The 12,779-nt window shown below is 53.7% G+C and overlaps 1 protein-coding gene across 1 annotated transcript in view; it reads right to left on the reverse strand.

Annotated features, from left to right (window-relative positions):
• The window catches only part of FBLN2 (fibulin 2), a 90,657-nt gene extending 88,082 nt beyond the window's left edge, over positions 1-2,575 (reverse strand). Inside the window, exon 1 of the mRNA XM_023196208.2 lies at positions 2,467-2,575. The gene's annotated coding sequence lies outside the window, so the exon portion shown is untranslated. The remainder of the gene's footprint in view (positions 1-2,466) is intronic.
• Positions 2,576-12,779: the final 10,204 nt, after the last annotated feature.

Here is a 12,779-nt window from a genome sequence, read left to right on the forward strand (position 1 = left end):
CCAAGCATTTGTGAAGCACCTATTTCATGTCAGGTGTGGATGGGCTCAGGGCACTCCCGCCAGGGCCAAGGAGACCAAGTCCTCCCACTCACTAGTGGCTCACTGAGAGGGGCAAAGAGCTTTGCTTTGGAGGGAGAAGATCCTGGGCTAATCCCCAGCTCTCCCCTTTGCCTGCTGGGAGGCCCTTTCTCAGCCTCCCCTTCCCCATCTCTTAAATAGGGGCAAGAGTTCCACCCTGCAGGAGGGGTGGCAGGCTCTGGGAAGAAAAGCGATGAACAAAGTGTGCCTCGGAGAATGCTGTCTGGCATGAGCTCTTGCTTCATGGGGTCCCCAAACCACCGTCCCCCACAGCCTAGCAGGAAGTGTCTGCCAACATCACAAAGATGCCCTGTGGCCCAGGGCCCTGGGCGCCACTCATTGCTCCAATGACTAAGGCCTTGAAGGGTAGGAGGCCTGTCCAGGGCTTCCCTAGCCATGCATGGAGGACCAGTCTGGGCCTATGCTTGAGGCGGGCAATGGAGCAAAATCAGCCCAATGCATGCAGCAGTCACAGCCACACAAAGGCCACACAGGCCAGGCAGGAACTGAGAAGGTGTAAGAGGGCCAGGTGGGGACGGGGACCTAACAGTGCCCCTGCCCCATCCCCTGAGCTGGGAGCGGGCAGCACCAGCCAGGGGATGCAGGTCCTGAACTACCAGACCTCGTGATTTTTTCAAGAGAAGACGGAAATCCGGACTTTTACGTGAAAACTGCCAATTTGTAAATGCTGGCAGCTAATTAATTTTTTAAAATAATAATAACATGGCGAGAGCCAAACAAAACATGCAGGGCCAGCCACAGCCGGGGTTGGCAGGTTTGTGCCTCCGGAATAAGATTCTTTGACTTCATCCCCTGCTCACCCCCATCACACAGCTCAGCTGCAGGAGGGGAGGGCGGGAAGTCAAGGGTGCACCCCAGGGGAGTAGCTCCCTCACTCTCTTCCTCCTGCTGGGGAGTATTCACCCCATTTTGCATATAGGGAAGTTAAGGCCCAGAGCCCTTATCAGCCACAAACACACACCAGCTCCCAATCCATGCCAGGCCGAGGGAACACTTCTCAGCTGCCACCCAATTCATCAGGGCTCCCTCCGGGAGGGCCCAGACCAACACCTCAGGGGTATCACGGTAGACACAAGCACCCAAACCATCCACTTCCCTTTTTCTCTTTTTGGCCTGTCAGGGGATGCCTGCTGGCTCAGGCCAGCTTGGGACTGGCCCAAGTGATCACTGCAAAGCTGATATGGGCAACTCCTTGTGGCAGCAAAAAACGGAGGGAGAGCACCCGTATTTGGGAGACTGGAGCAGGGGAAGGGAGAGAGGATGCAGGGAGGTGAGGAGTCAGGCCCAGCCTGAGGCTGAGCCACCCCCATGATCCCCACAGCCAGGTCCCATTGTAAGCAGCCTCCACCAGAAGCAACCACCTCCCTCCTTCAAAATCGGCTCCCCACCCCCCAGGACAGGGGAGGACTGCCCATGGAGTGCCCGGGCGCTGGGACTGTGAAGTCGTGGGGGTCTGTGACTCGTGTGTGATACTCACAGTGTGTGTGGCACTCCCAGTGTTTGTGATTCCAGGTATTTGAGGAGCACATGCATGTGAGAGACAAATGTGTGATACATATGATGGAGATACGCGTGTGATGGCCACCCCTGTGTGGCAGACGTGTGTGCGTGTCAGAAGGCCGTAAGGGCACATGTGTTTATCCAAGACACAACTGCCTGCTAAGAGAGGCACGCCTCGGAGGGGTGCCAGTGTGCAAGGCACGTGTGTGTGGAGCATTGTGTGCTAAGCCGACGTGAGATGAATGTCAAAGATTCTGGCCTGGGGGAGCTGGTGGCGGGGGTGAGTATGGGGCTAGGAGAGGGAAGATGGGGTGACAGGGAGGTTGGGTGTGCCAACGCAGAGCGTGCAGAAACTTCTGCTGGTGTGAGTGTGTGGCGGTGAGTGTGACTTGGGGGTGACGGAGGGGGTAGTGTTAGACCAGGGACTCTAGTCTTCTTTCCCTGAGGGTGTTGACCCAGCTCTCTGAACCGGAGGGGCGGCGGGGTCCTGGGTCCGGGTGGGGGTGAGCAGTGGGACCAGGGGATGACTGGTTGGAGCTGGCCCTGGGGGAGAAGGGAGACCCAGAGCAGAGGAAGCTGCGGACCCGGGGTGGGGGAACCCGCCCTCGGACCCCCGGCCCCCACCCCGCACCGGCCTCTGAGCCCGCATCTGTACATTGGGTCGCGGCGCTCGCGGGCCGTCCCCGCGCTGGGATCGGGAGAGCGAGACACGGTCGGACCGGCGGCGCGGGTGGAGGCGCGGGCAGCCCGCTGGGCGCGTCCGAGGGTCCGCTGAGCCGTCGGAGCGTCCGAGCGCCCCCGAGTCCTGAGCTGCGAGGCGCGGACCGACGGGGATGAGCCCGGGCGGAAGGGGCCGCGTGCACTCACCGCGGGGCGCTGCGCTCGGCGTCCGTCAGTCCGTTCGCCCCGCCGTCGGCGCGTCGAGAGCCCGGGCGGCCCCCGGCTGTGTGCGCGCGGGGCGGGGCGGAGGCGCGAGGGGCGGGACCAACCGATCCCCGGCCCCCTCCACTGACTCCGCCTCCGCCTCCGGGGCGGGGTCTCGGCCGCCCGCCGGGGAGGGGGCCGGGCTGGCGCCGTTAGCTGAGAGCCCAGACGCGCAGATCCGACTCCTAGAGGCCGCCCGGCGCGCTGGCTGCGGAGCCCTCACCCTCCCTGCGCCCAGCCTAACCTCTGAGTACCAGACCTGGCACTGCGGCCCACAGGGGAGGGCTAGGGGTTGGGGTCCGGCCGCCTTAGCCAGCCTGAGCCTCAGTGATCACCCCTGGAAGATGGGCCCAGCAGCCTTGCGCACATTGTGAGGGCCTGAGGGGCCTGGGTACAAAACTGCCCAGACACCAGGCCCTGCCTCCCACCCGCCTTGCTTCCTACCCTGAGGGCCTGCCTGCAGCTTGCTGCTGCACGTCCCTGGGCAGACGGTACTGAGCCCCCAGCTTTGGGACAGGCTCAGTTTGTCCTTTCCCTCAGCCCAGCTCTGATACCTGTGACCACTGCATGATCCCCGGGGTGTCTCTTCCCCCAGCCCACGCCGCTCCCTTTCTGGGTCTCTTTCGCGGTCTCCATCTCTGATCTAATGTCGTCTCTCTGTCTCCCTTGGTTTGTCCCTCTTGGTCTCTGCATCTCCCTCTGACTTTATCTCTTGGTCTCTGTGTTTCTCTGAGTCCCTCCTATCCCTGTCCAGAGACACATGGCCTGGTGGTCACCACCTCACATCTGAGCAGCAGCCATGGACCCAAAGTGTGCCCGCCCCCACCCCAGGGGTCTCCTCGCAGCCCAGGACAGGGGTGAGGCAGCCAAGAACAAAGGCACAGGGCAGGGCAGCTGCCTGCCCAGGGCCACACTGCAGAGAGGACTTGGAGCCAGGAAGGGCCCATTGGCTTAGATGGGGCCACCCACAGAGGAGCCAGGAGTGGATGGAGGGGCCAAAGCCTGAGCTGGCAGCCTGGGCCTGGCCTGCCCCAACTTGTGTCTAACCCCAGGCAGGTGCCTTCCCTCTGGGCCCGTTTCCCCATTGGAGCTCTGCAGCTTGCTGTTCCCTCAGGGCCTTTACCATTGCTGTTCCCTCTGCCTGGGATGCTCTTCCCCAGATCCACAGTGGCTGACTCATCCCTGCATTAAGCTGCAGCTGAAATGCCACCATCCCCAGAGAAGCCCTGCCTGAGACCCCAGCAGAGGTAGCAACTACCACTCTCCACCCTGGGACTCAGCCGCACTCTCATTGCAGGCTGACTTCTGTTATTCATTTATAAATGACTATAGGTAGGATCACCTGGTCGTTAAGAAAGTCATCACACGCCAGCTGTGTGACCTTGGGCAAGTTACTTCACCTCTCTGGGCCTTTATTTCCTCAACAGTAAAATGAAAATAAAGACATCAAAGCCTATCTTAGGATGTTGTTGGAAAGATCAAATGAACCGAAATGAGCCAAACTGAAAATGCAGATGCTCCTCAATTATAATGGGATCATGTCCCCATAAACCCATCATAAATCAAAAATATAGGAAGTTGAAAATGCATTTCATCCACCTAACCTACAGAACATCACAGCTCAGCCAAGCCTACCTTAAATGTGCTCAGAACACTTCCATTACTGGCCTACAGGTGGGCAAAATCATCTAATACAAAGCCTATTTTATAATGACGTGTTGAATATCTCATGTAACTCATTGAATATTGTACAGAAAGTGGAAAACAGAATGATTGCCTGGGGATTCCAAGTAGGGTTTCTCCTGGGTGTGTACCACTTTCTCAACATCCTAAATTCAAAAAATCCTAAGTCGAACCAGCGTAAGTCAGGGATTATCCGTAATTTGGATGGGACTTGACCCAAGGGAGTGCTCAGTAAATATCTAATGAGTAAGTGACAGATTGAATCCTTCCTTCTGTGGGGGAAGGAGGGGCAGTGGCCTGGGGTGATAGAGACCCTGGGCAACTGCTAATGAGGCTCCCTCCCCCAATAGGGCCCAGGCCTGGAAGGAGAGGCACTGAGCCAGATGCAGCTCACCCTGTAGCCCACGGAACCCAAGGCCTGGCCCGCCTTCCACAAGATAAAATGGAGACACTTCTCCCGTCCTGTTATCTGAGCCGGAGTTGTGGCCAAAGCGGCTGTCCCTTCAGAGCCCTTCCAAGGCTGTTATCGCAGAGACAGCACGCATCACCCACCAGGAATTTGGGGCCCAGGGCCTGGCTGAGACATGGTTGGAGGAAGTCTCAGGCTGATAAGGTCTAGACAGAATGATCACAGTGGGCAGCAAAGTTAGTTACATCAGTGACAATCTCACCAGCTCCCTGGGCACTGAGGCGCCAGGGCCAGCAGGCATGAGGCTCACTTGTCCCACCTGTGCAGCCTGGATTGGGAAGAGAAGGCTTGCTGAGCTTCCTGGATCTGCATCCTCACTGGGTAGCCTTGGAGAGGCCGCCGGCGCCTCTCTGAGCCTCAGTTCTGACATCTGGAAAATGAGAGTAACAATAATAATAACCCCCTGCAATAATATAGGTTTAGGAGCCTGGGCTCTGGGACCCAATGGCTTTGATTTAAATTCACGTTCTCCCTGTATGACCTCCAGCAGGTGGCTTCACCCCTCTGGCCTCCATGTCCTAGCCTATAAAGTAGTGCTTGCCTTACAGGATTGTTTTGAAGTTAAGATGCTTACATCAGTGTCTGGTATATCATAAGTCCTCCATTAAATGTTTGTTGTTAATTACAAACAACATAAACTAACTTGAGCTGTTTGGATGAGAAGAAATTTGTGATCACAATGTCTCTGGAAACCAAGCTTCGGGAAGAAAGACCCAGCAACAGGGCCCAAAATCTTACTGCCCACCTGGGTGCAGATAGCGCGACGGCTGCCCTCTCCTTGAAGGGTGGGCCCAGGACTCCCTGCCAGGACTTCTCCCCAGCTCCCTCCAAGGGTCACAGTGCCTCTCCTTTCCCAGCAGTGGGTACAGCCCTGAGCCTGCTTAGTCATCTCTCCCGCCTCCCATTTAACAGCAGCTGCAGACACAGTAGGGGCAGTGTGGGTCTCCCATCTGGCCCCAGCTGCAAGACAGACTAGGAAAGTCAGTGTCCAGGCCCACCAAGACCCTCAAGGCGGAGAATTCCACACAATAGGAAAGATATCTAGACAGAGGCCCACCTCCCCCAGGGGACAGCACCACCTGCCATCCTGCTGCCCAACAAAGACCCAGGATAGCACACCAGCTCCCAGGCTTTAGAACAAGGCTTCTCAGACCTGGCAGTGCATTTGAATCACCTGGGGAGTTTCTCTCATTTTTTTTGGAAATACCGCTGTCTAGACACTACTCCAGAACAATTAAACCCCAGTCTCCAGAGGGTGGAGTTGGGCATCAGTACTTTTTTTTTTTTTTTTTGTTATCCCCAGTAGGTTGTAAGATGCTGCCAGATTTGAAAAATACCACTTGGGGGACCTCCCTCTGGCCTTCTTCTTCCAACTTTTTCCTTCCCCAGAGTGAAGAGTCTAAGAGAACAAGGAGATGTGCCCTACAGGAGTCCCTGATACCCCCCTACTCCTTTCCAGATCATATTCCAGTGCCTGGAAGTCCCTGCTTAAATGGTCCTGACCCCCAAGGCCTGCACAAGTCTCTTCCCATCTTCCTTCCTTCCAAGAGTGGACTGCACACCAGTCTGCACACTCCAGGCCCAGGCCCAAGGGCAGCTGCTGGCAGGTAGCATGAGCAGAGCATGGACATGTGGGCACACAGTCACTCCTGGGAGCCGAGTTCAGGCTGTCTCTGGTCTGGATCCCCACTGCCTCCCCAGCCCTTCACCCACCTACACCCCGTCCTTACATCCCAGAGCCCTACTCTTCACCCAATGAAAAACTGATTTCTTCTCTTACACCAAGAACTTCCCCAGCTCTCTGCCTTTCCATCCCACTACGAATGCTGTTCCACCTACCCAGATCCTTCCTACCGTGTGGCAGAAACCCTCATCGGCCCCCACCATTCATGTAAGAAACATTACTGTAGAAATTTTAGATGGCTTTCTGGCTGAAGATTTCACTCCCAGCCTCCCTGGCAGCCAGGTGGGACTACAAACATGTTGTGCTGTTGAGTGAGGGCAGAGTAATGTGGACAATTTCAGGCTCATGGCCTCAAAGGGAAAGATGAGTCTTATCCTTCCTTTCCCTTCCGGCTGGCTGGAAACAGCCACTTTGTATTACCAGGTGAAAGTCACACTTGCATGGAAGGAGTCCCTGGGCAGCAGAGGAGCACCTCACCTGGCCTGTACCTTCACGTAAGTCTTTTATATCCTTGCTATAACTAGCAGCCTAACCTACACCCAACTAATAACCACCCCTCCCACTTCAACATCGAGCTCAAATGCTCTACTAAGAAGTCGTAGATAGACAAGCTGTGTTCTCTAGTCTCCCACCAAAGCTCATGACTCAGAACCTTCCAAGAAGACTTGTGCAGTCTACATCTTTGCTTTCTGCCCATCCTTGTCCCCTGCTCCAGCTGCCAGCCCGTGAGGCTCCTCTGCAGGGCCTTCTTGGCTGTGTTCTGGGTTGATGTGGTTCATTCGGTTGATGTGGTATGGCCCACTGGGGAATCCCCTCCCCAGTCACAGTGGTTGGCTCAGGGAAGGGTATGTGGCCCTAGTGAGGGGCATCTGTATGTAAGACAGATTGTGCCTGCGCTGGAGCCAGGGGAGGGAGCGCTCTTTCTGCCCTATTGCTCAGCTAGGGGTGTGAGCCAGTAGCTTGGAGACTACCTCTTAGGGGAACTTCCTGAGAATGAAACCAGCTCAGAGGTAAGGGCTGAGAGGAGGAGGGGAAGGAGAGACAGGCTTTCTGATGGCATGATGTTTAGGCACCTGGTTATAGCTCAGCCTGAAGTCGTCTTGCCCTTGGATCTTTCAGTTATAGCGGTCGATAAATGCTCTTTGGGGTTTCAGCCAATTTGAGGTGGGGTTTTGTTTTTGAGTTGGTTTAGTTGAGGCTACAGCCAATTTGAGTTGGGGTTTCTTGTACCTGAGATTTGGTGTGCTCACTTCTGTCATCCAAGAGCCTTGGCTAATAGAATTCATCTCCTTGAGACAACATTACCACCAAGTCCAGCACCTGCGCTTCCCAGGCCCCTTTGAACACTGGTGTTTGCCATTGAGATTCCATTTTTTATGATGTCTAGGCTCTCTCCAAAGGTGATTTGCCTTAAATAAAGGGGGCAGTGATTGTGATGAAAAATAAACTCATGTCTGTTAACCATATACTGTGGTACTAAGCATTTTAACAGGCACCTTACATGGATTAGTTCATTTAATCCTCTACACAATTCTAGAGGTACTAGATATTTCCCCCATTTTACAAAGAAACTGAGGCTCAGCAGCATAGCTAGGGCCGCCACCCAGAGCAGCCCAATTCCAGAGTCAGCACGTGTTTCCCTGCCCTTCCAGAGGAAGAGGGAGAACATCACAGTGAGATGGTAGGGAGCTGGGGTGTGCAGGCCAGGACTGGGTGACCCCTTGGCAGAGTGGCAAAAAGGGCTGAAGTACATGGAATAGGGTGTCTGGGGAGAGGAGTGGGGGAGAGGCATTACAACTTTTATTCCACTCTGGGATTTCTCTGCACTTTCCCAAGCAGTCTACTTATTCCAAGAAAGCCGCCTGGCCTCACAACTCCCGTCTGGGAATGGTCAGCCCCTACCTCCTATGGCCCGGCTCGCTCGTGAGTCATCCTGGCCCATTCCTTCGCCTGGTGTGATGAAATTGGGCCCAGCCTTGCTGTTGGGGCCAACTCTCCAGGCAGGGCGAAGGGTGAGGAGGCAGGGTGCTGGTCTCAGAGGCTGGGACCTCCCCAGCAGGCTGGAAAAATAGGCTGAGCAGCCTCAGAGCCTCTTCCCCACTGCAGCCACCCAGAGAGGGAGGAGACTTGCCTAAGGCCACACTGCGAAACCCTAAGGGGCTGAAGGGGGCCCACAGGACAGCAAAGGCAGCCCAGAGACAGGGGGCCTGATGCCAGAAAGGCTCTTGCTTACTCTCAACCTCAGTTTCCCCATTTGTGAAATGAGAGAAACTGGCTCTGGTTTTAATACCTAAGTTAGAAACTACATATAATAAAACATTCAATATTGGGAGATTCAGTCTTCCCAAGATAATCTCTTCCAACAGCTTTTGTTTTTGTTTTTGTTTTTTTAGTGGGGTTTTTTGTTTGTTTGTTTTGTTTTATGGATTTTTTTTTTTTTTTTTTTGAGACAGAGTCTCACTCTGTCACCCATGCTGGAGTTCTGTGGAGCGATATCAGCTCACTGCAACCTCCACCTCCCAGGTTCAAGCGATTCTCCTGCCTCAGCCTCCCAAGCAGCTAGGATTACGCTACCACACCCATCTACATTTTGTATTTTTAGTAGAGATGGGGGTTTCACCATGTTGGCCAGGCTGGTCTCGAACTCCTGACCTCAAGTGATCTGCCCACCTCTGCCTCTCAAAGTGCTGGGATTACAGGCATGAGCCATTGCACCCAGCCCCAACTGCTTTTGTTTTATACATATACATGAATGTATGTATGTATGCCTGCCCACAGCTTCTAATAAACATTTTCTATCATGAGATATATTATGGTCATTTTTCTACATCAATAACAGATATCTTTGGAATCACTGTCGACAGCTGTCCAGTATTCTATCAGAATTAGCTTAGACTGCACGGTCTAATTCTAGCCAATAGGGGAATGACACAGCAGTAGGGGCTACCTGCGTTAGGGATAAAAACCCCTTCCTCTCCCTTGTGTGCTCTCACCATTGCTCCATCTGCAAGATGCACCCTTCTATAGAAGTAAAATTGCCTTGCTGAGAAAATTCATGTTCAAGTGCTATTTCTTTTGCAGCACTGAAAGTTTATTTCTAACACCTGTAATGCCAGCTACTTGGTAGGCTGAGGTGGGAGAGTGCAGTGAGCCATGATTGACCCCTGATCTCCAGTCTGGGAGACAGAGTGAGACCCTGTTCCTAAGTATATATATATATAATCTATATTTTGGAGCATTTGTCTATTTCCAAGAAGTTGCAAGAACAAAGGGCATGTATACGTGTATTTTCTTTCTTTTAAATGTTCAGCCATTTGAGCATATTCTTCATTCCTTTTCACTATGGAGGTGTCCATCTTGGTCATAGTAATTGATAAGCATTTTTTTTTTATAGCAGGAATGCTGACCTATTGTCTGCCAAGCACATGCTGCAGACTCCTCTAGTTTAGCTTTGGTTATGTACTTTTTTACACACAGAATTTTAAGAATTTGATGTAGACAGACCTACCAGTATTTTTCTTTGTGGTCTATGGTTTTGAGGTTGTGCTTGGAAAGCCTTCCTCTATTCCAAGATAGAAATAGAATAGCAAACTACCTATATTCTATTCCAGTTCTTTTTTTTCATCCACCCATCCAACCTTCATTTATTGCTGCCCTTAACTCTAACCCCGAGCCCCTCTGGCATCCCTTCCCCTGCAGCTGATGGCTGGTCCTCCAGCAGGTTGCCTTGTTATGGGGCAAGAATTTCCAGTTATACCTGGAAACCTCCCCTTCTAGGAATGTGGAAAAGGGAAACACATCTCTGTTTAATAACACACTTTGGCCTCTGAGGCTGCAAGTAACCTCTGGTTACCTGGCAGGACTTGACCAAACCAGTCTTGGGTATAGATGGGTTTCGGATAATGAGGGTTATGGTAGCCATGAAGATGTATCACTCAGATCTCCACATATCTCTGCAGCATAGGTCACTGACTGCTCCTCCACACCCGCCATCACATTTGCGCTGGGGCCACCGTGAGCTGCTCCTGACCAACAACAAAGCACAGAGCTAGGAATGGGAATGCAGCAACATCCCAGAGAGACCCAGGACTCCTTGCACTCACCTGCTGGAAAAGTTCCCAAGGCTCCCTCATCATCTTGGCTGAAGCTTTTCGAAACTGCATTATATTCCAAGACTCCTCCTCCCCAGTCCTTCTTCCCCACCTCCCAGCACAAGTGTCAGAACTGTGCTGCCCTCTGAATGTCTCTCTGCCTTCTCCTGCTCTCTCCCTGCAAAATGCTCCTTGTGCATCTAATCCTGTCTTGCTTGGCAAAATCACTCTGGGCTTCTTCACAGATCCAAACTAATCCAATGATAGAAATGGTAACTGCAATTGTCACTGTATTATACTGTTTATGAAGCTCAGACACAGCTGCCTGTCTTGCATGTCCTCCACTTGCTGAATATTAAACACTGAGTGTCCCCACTTCACAGATAAAAAAACTGAGACAGCTCAGAGACAGTTGAGCTTGGGTCCCCCTAGGCAGCATAAGTGAGTCACACAGCCCCCTGGAGTCCCAGGCTCTTCTATCTAGGCCTCTCAGTCCAGAGCCTCTGCCTGGGGCCATGGCCCAGCAGGCTTTGTGTTTCCTCATCTCGCCCTAAGGCCCTGGGGCCCCACTGGGCCACTGGAATGCCAGGAAAGACAGAGCCTGGAACCCCCTTCCTTGGGTGGAAAGAGCCCAGGGACCCTGCCCCAGCTGAGCCCAGAGGAAGGAGCCAGGAACTGAGCTATGGGGTGGGAGGGCAACACCTCTTCTTGAGCAACTCTGGATGTTGAGAGAAAAGTCATCCTCACACAGAGAGGTGACTCCCTTGTGGGTTCTGGCCCCACCCTCCGGTCCTCTTGGCCTGTCTGCTCCTCCTCTGCCAAAACCTCAAGGCTGCTCTTCTCCAGGCTGAGTCACCCCAGTTGCTCTAGTACCCTGGGGCCAATTCAGCCATCCCTCTTCCAGGACTATTCCAGAGACTGAGCACAGGTCCTTAGGGTGGTCTGCATGGCCCATAGAGAACTTTCACTTTCCACATTCCAGCCTTTAGACTTCAGGCCGTGTGACCTAAGCTGGCAGTAGTTATTTGGGGTGACGTATTAAGCTGCCAACACACTGACTGCAGGGTCCCTTGACCTCCTAGCTGAAGGTCCAGAGCTGCTTGGCCATGGGCAGTCCTGCCCCTCTGTCCTGGGTATCTGCACTGAGTTGCACTCTGGTCTCTTCCCGTCCTTCCGGCTTTCCCCCAGGTGCTTCAACCCCTCCTTTCTCCAGGGCTCTTCACCAGGGCCCTGATAAGGCAGCAGGTGGGAGACCCACATCCTCTGGACCACACTGGCCAGTTGGCCAAACCCCTGGAAGTAGAGAAGACCCCCGCAAGGTGTGCCTTGATCATTCATTTCCATCTGTCAGCCCTGGCCTCCTGACATGTTCAGGACATGGGCCCAGTCTCGGCTCCACACCCCTGATCTCCACTCACCCTGACCCCCAGAAGGAACGTTGCCTCAGTGTCCGTCCAACCATCTGTGCAGCCATCCGCCCACAGAGGGATGACATAGCACATGGTTACCAGGTCAGACTCTGGAGCCAGGCTGCCTGGGTTTGAAGCCCAGCTCTGCTGCTTAGTAGCCATGGGAACTGGGAGAAGTTGCCCCTCTATGTCTGAGGGTCCCAACTATAAAATAACTGCCTACCTCAGCATGCTGTTGTGAGGACTGAGTTATATGGAAAGTGCTTAGGAAGTGGCTTGCATGTGGTAAGTGCTCAATAAGTATTAGCTAATATTACTCAACAAACCTTTCCAGGGTACCCACTGTGTGCCAGACACTGTGCATCCCACCAGGGCTCTGGCCATGAGTAGGGCTGACTCGCCCCTGACCACATGGAGTTCACATTCCAGTGGGAGACAGATATAAATCCAACAACCTCACACCCACACAGTAAGAAGTGCCTTGAGGCTGCAGGGGAGGTGCTGCGGACAGTGGTCAGCTGGAGCCCGGCTGCCTGGCTGTGTGCTGACTCGGGAGGCTCCTAACCACTTGGGCTTCCTGTCCTCTTCCATAAAATAAGAATAGCAGCTCCTACATTGCCAGGCTTCAGGAAAGGCTCCACGAGCTAACCAGTGGGAAGGACCAGACAGCACCTGGCACACAGGAAGTGCTCAAGGACAGTTAAGTGGGCTCTGGGAAAGGGATCCTGAAGCTGAGGAGTCCATTGAAGGGAGTGTTGAAGGGAAGAGGAGGTGGCAGGGTCAGGCGTCACAGGGGAGCCTGTGGTCATGGGAAGAAGCTCTATGTTTATTCTGAGAGCACCGGGAAGCCACTGGAGGCAGCTGGTGCAAGAGTCCAGGTAGGAGATGATGGGATTTAGGCAGGACTGGTGGTGGCATAG

The sequence above is a fragment of the Piliocolobus tephrosceles genome, chromosome 2 (assembly GCF_002776525.5).
Source record: "Piliocolobus tephrosceles isolate RC106 chromosome 2, ASM277652v3, whole genome shotgun sequence".
In the NCBI taxonomy this organism is placed as follows: Eukaryota; Metazoa; Chordata; class Mammalia; order Primates; family Cercopithecidae; genus Piliocolobus; species Piliocolobus tephrosceles.